The following is a 6,000-nucleotide window of genomic DNA, read 5'->3' as shown; positions in this document are numbered from 1 at the left end:
CTACATTTGTAATGATCAGTAAGAGAAAAATGCGCAGATTTTTAGAGAACTATAGTGCCTATAGGCATATCGGCGCCAGCGATGACTACGCCCTGATCGGGACTATGACTCTAGGATAAGAGGTGGGCCATAGAACATTTTCAAACCGTAAAATGGGCCACGGGCAAAGAGCGGCTGAGAACCCCTGTCTAGCTTCTATAATACGGACAAATATCGCTTGTCAAACTTTAACGAATCTTGTTTTAAAGCTTTGCTTTCCCAATTCATATATAAATGATCTTACACGAGTTTTAGGCTTTTTAATAGTTCCGTGACGTTGGCTAGGCCCAAAGCAGACCATGAACAGTGAACACCATGCAAACAAATACGTTTCGCGAGAGACATTTAAAAAAATGCGGTAAATCAAAATCCCTGCCATCAGTAATTACAACACAGAATAGGCTACCGTTTTGCGTCATATTACTTATTCGCAGGGCGGACCGCGCTTCATGCTATAGCTTCATGCTATTATATATAGTGGATGATAAAAAATTATATTTTACTCACGAATAACATGCTCCTAACACGGGATTCAAAGCCTCCGTTGTATTCATAATCTACAGGGTGAAGTGCTCACTCGCGTTTACCCCATCCATCTGTGGACTCGATTTCTATGCGTTGTATATGGCTGCCGACTTTCTTCGCTTGACATGTGCTTACTGTTATACCATAGTGTCCTATACGGTGTGGACTCAAGCAAATCTCACGGCTCAGTGAAATTGTTCCACGCCATACTTTCCGTTTGGCTAAAGGCAATTTGGCGGTAGTTTTTGGCCGACTTACCGAGCATCATATTTGGTAAATCGAGTATCAATCGAAAGCTGCCGCTGTACTGATTACGAAAATGTAAATTTTATTTCGCTCATGGCCCAGGAACCCCCATAATCAGCTTCGAATTCTCCATTGTTATGCAGAGTGGCATAGTGACGCAACAATGCGGTCTGGCGATACGAGAGCGTCGTTGCCTTGTCTGCGGTCGTTGCCCCGAATATTTCAATGACTTCTTTACCTCTGAATCAAAAGCGCACAAGTACAACACACGCGCGTCCACGTCGTCCAAATATCATATGATCGACCGAAAAGATCATCGCTCTATCAAATATGCCGGACCTGATGTGTGGAACAGTATCCCGCCGGCCATCCGGCAGTCGACGAGCATGTCCACATTCAAGTCGAAATACAAGCAATTACTACTAAATAAATACAGTCCATCCTCAAGATTACCGGACCACGACTGACCTATCGATCTCGCTTCCCATGACATGCCGCCCTATTTCTTGTCGCTTAATTCCTTTTTCTATACTATCTTTGTTACTTTCATTCAGTGTGCATGCCTCCTCTTTACATCGCCTAGGCCAAGGTGGGTGTTTGATTCCATATACAACTCCTAGTCGCTTCGACATCTTCCTTTCTTTTCATTGTATCGCATTTTTTGTGGTGTATTGAACTGATAAAATTGCTAATAAACTAGGCTTACCATATTTTGGAAATGTAAAAAGAGGACACTTTTTCAGAAATTTTAGACATGCAAAACTGGAGAAGAATTCTCAAAAACCGGTAAATTTCTCCCACTTCGTGATCGGTTGACTAAAAAAAAAGGTCTTCTTTACGCTCAGAGCTAAAATCACCGCTTTTCCCTCCGAAATACCCGCCGGTGCTTCACTTCTGCGCTAATTTGCGGCATATCACTCGCATTTTCCTCTAAATCTCACCTAAATTTTTAAAAAAGAGGACAAAATCTAAAAAAAGAGGACAAAAGGGCGTCCTCCGAGGACACTTTCAAAAAAGCCAAAAAAGAGGACAAATCCTCTTAAAAGAGGACGTATGGTAAGCCTATAATAAACCAATGATGATGATGAGGAGTGGCTGCGCGGCGAGAGTGAGTGCCGGAAATATTCGGGCTCATTTCAATATGAGTATACTATTCAATTCATATTTTCGCTATCAGTACAGCGGCAGCTTTCGATTGATACCCGTTTTATCAAATTTGATGCTCGGCAAGCCGGTCAAAAATTATCGTCAAATTGCCTTTAGCCAAATGGAAAGTATGACGTGAACCAATTTTACTGAACCGTGAGATTTGCTTGTGCCCACACCATGTAGGAGACTATGGTTAAACCCTGCTATTTATGACAAATTGGGCAAATCACACAATCACCTACTCGGATATAGATTAAACTTCCTCAATTATTGAAGAGAATATTGGAGGTACAGAACTTTAGTAAACAATCGGATTATATCGAAATTGAAATAAACCATGATATTTTCGAATGATACTAGCCAGGATTAATCGTCAGCAACTAGTAGAGAATTAAATATGTCAATATTTCTCAATTCTTTATACATGTGATTCGTCGCAACTACACGACTAATACTACGACATACGACTGATACTACTTCGTCAGTTCACAAAGTCGATTGCGTATTGTTTCTCTGTGCTGCGATTGTCGGATTGCTTTGCTTATACTTTTCATTAAGTGTGCAGACTGCAGGTGCATGCCTCTTTTTTACATCGCCTAGGCCAGATGGGTGTCTGATTTCGAAGACTACTACAACTCTCCAAGTCGTTTCGACACCTTCTTATCTCTTCCCCGTATCACTGTCTTGTGGTGAACTGAAATGATGAAATTGTTAATATTAGATTGAATTGAATTGCTAGCCAACAGTCAGTGAGGTTGATTGATGTGATTCGCCTTATTATTGTTTCTCTGCCGTGCCATTTTACGCAATAAAGCCGAATTTCACATTCATTGGCGATTTTGAGGGGTTTTGTCATCTGGTGCTCTTGCATTATGAATAATTAGATTTTTCGGAATCAGTGCCACCATAGTGTCCTATAATGGTCTGGAGCCAAGCAAACCTCATAACTCACTGCGATTGGTCTACGTCACACTTTCCATTTGGCTAAAGGCAATTTTTGGGCCATTTTTGACATGATTGCCGAGCGCTAAATTTGATAAAACGTGTATCAATGAAAAGCTGCTGCTGTACTGACTACAAAAATATAAATTTTATTGTGCTCATAACCCTGGAACCCCCCAAAATCAGCCTCGAACTTTGCATTGTGACGCAAAAATATTGTCAGACCAAACGAGACTGCAGCTCAGGAGAAAGAGCCGGACAGCATTGGTATTTTTCGACCATACTCATTGCATCGCACCTTGCGTTGCTGCAGTTTGATCATTACTTCACAGATGTATCATTTCGCTAGTGTGTGTTGCTTAACTTGCTTTGTAATACATGATTCGTATACTGCGATACGCCCAGCCGAGGTTTACTGATTTCCGAAGTGAAAAATAATTTCTAAAACTATAGTTCTTATCAATGATTTAACTATTACTGGCAAGGGGCTTGCAAAGGGTATACGAAAACTTTTATCAGGTGAAAATAGTCTTTCAGCCCTTGGAAGAATTACTGAACTATTTTAACCCTTACGAGTGTTTTACCGGTACTGTAGCCTACAATACAAGTAACTTGAAAGTATAACTCCTGTGTGTTTTGTGTGATCAGTGCCAATTACTGCAGTATAGCGCAGCTGCAATTAATCAAATACATAACAACTGTTCATTGCGCTTCGCGTTTTGAAAAGCAATTGATTTCTTCTTTAAATCGCTGTTACGATAACGTAAAAACTAATGTGTTTACCACCAAAAAATTGCTTCCTGCAACGCGCAAAGATGTTCTTCCTGCTTCTCAACAAAGCAATATAGTCTATGATTACAAGTGCCACTGTGATTGTCGGTACGGGGGAAGAACAACTCAGCGCTTGCAGGAACGCATCAAACAACATGTTCCGAACGTTATCAGATCGCGCACATTGGACTCTCGCGAAGATGCAGCTGTAACTGATCTGCGATTACTAGAACGTACTACAAAAAATAATAAGACAATTTTGGTCTTATTGTCTTGAAGTGACTTTTTATGAAAAAATGTCTTAAAGACCAATCGGTCTTAACAAGAAATTTTCGTCTCAAAATTAAGACCGAAATTGCTTGAAAATAAGACTTTTTTTTATAAAAAGTCACTTAAAGAATTTTTCGTCTCAGAATTGAGACCGAAATTGCTTGAAAATAAGACCATTGTCGCTTAAAATCAAGAGACAAATTACATCAAAATACTACGAGTGCTTTGGGGCCGGGGTATTCACATGTCACATGTTCACTTGTCCCGCCGCCACTGTACTTGTGTCTGGGGAGAGAGCCACCAATCTGACCGCATCCCCGGGGTTCAGACTATGAAGGCCTGGCGGCCATTCTCGTCCATTCCACTTATCACTTTGTATACAATCCTCAAAACAATATATAATTTAATTAGAGTATAGTATTTGTGGTGGGTGCGACATGCCACTACCATTGTGTCAGTGAAAAGGTACAGTACTTTGAATTCTTGTTCTGGCGCAAATGCATTCTGTATTTAACTTATTTGAAGTGTGACATGTGACCAGCGAGAAATGGACAAACATGGCTCCACCAAATACGTTTTGGCTCTCCGCTCTCAAGCCACCGCTAGATTGTATTTGCAATGACCTTTGATGGATCAAAATTTGTCAAAGAAAGCTAATTACGTCTTGTGCTCCTGGTCCTGGCTCATGACAGTTTACCATTCTGATTTATAAGACCACGGACCATGATGTTTCTTGATTAGCAAAATTTGTCTTCAAAACAAGACCGGAAAAACTGATACATCAAAAACTGTCCCAATAAGCACAATGTGTCTTTTAAGAAGTGTTTATTGGTCTCAGTTTTAAGACCGAATAATCCTGATAATTCAATGTGGTCTTAAAAAGTTTGATCAGTCCTAATTTTAAGACCGAATAATCTTGACAATTGAATATGGTCTTATAAAGCTGAATCATTCTTAATTTTAAGACCGAATAATCTTTACAATTTAATATGGTCTTAAAAAGCTGAATCAGTCTCAATTTTAAGACTTCATTTCATCAGTAAGACTACATTTGCTGAAAATGAGAGCAAATCTTCTCAATGTCTTAAATTTCAGACCAAAATTGCAAATTATTTTTTGTAGTGAACGTAATCAGGCCATGGCTATGAACTCTGCCATCGGCAAGCATTTGGCTGAGAATGCATCTTGCGCTAAAAAGTATCGCGATGAAAGATTCTCTATATTAGGTAGAGGCCGCACTCATTTCCATCTATCTTCACTGGGGTCGACTTATATTAAAATCCACCGACCGCGCTTGTGTCAGCAGAAGGAATTTTTGGTCGATCTAAGAATTGGCTACTATCTGCGTTCTGCGGTTTGCCTGTACTTCATGTTGTTTGTTTCTATGACGTCATAATCGGTAGTATGCAATGTAGCTAGATGCATGTTTTTAAAATTCTCCATTTGCTGATGATTGCCCTTGAAGAGTGTCAGCTCGAAAAGCTGAGGGTTTTAATGAATTTCTGCAATGAATAAATTATCAAAATGGACAATTGATTTTTCGCTTTATTCAGACAAAGCTGTTTCTATGCTCAATTTGGCCAAAAATGAGTGGAACGAAAGTGTCCGAATTAAGCAGAGTCGACAGTACTTGGTCTTCACCTGGCTGAGCTCCCAACTCTGTATTTGAGACTATTGCGTTGCTTGTGACACTAGCCATCGTCATGCAGTCTGCTTTTATTTTGCGCTCTGATTGTTTGGAACAATGCCAATTTCCAACAATTTTGGCGCGTTGCAGTGCTCTTACGAGGTTATAATTTATATTTTCGGAATCATTGTGACAGTAACTTTTGGCTAGATTTGATCAGCAATAAGATTGCCATATCTGTTCACGAAGCTACCAGAAATTGCTAGCCTAATGTGAGTGCCAAGCCATGCAGTCAATGTTTTCTCATCTAGATCCTTATGTTATTATCTACAGTGATTGAATTCAATTTTTTTGCCAGTCAATTGAAACGCATATTTTTTTCAGCTGGTTCTGTTTTAAAAAGTCATTCACAGTAATAATCAGTAATGCAA

The sequence above is a fragment of the Botryllus schlosseri genome, chromosome 9 (genome assembly GCF_051294905.1).
Source record: "Botryllus schlosseri isolate E-star chromosome 9, Bs_hap1, whole genome shotgun sequence".
Classification (NCBI taxonomy): Eukaryota; Metazoa; Chordata; class Ascidiacea; order Stolidobranchia; family Styelidae; genus Botryllus; species Botryllus schlosseri.
The sequence above is the reverse complement of the archived record's forward strand: the minus strand, read 5'-3'. Positions refer to the sequence as shown.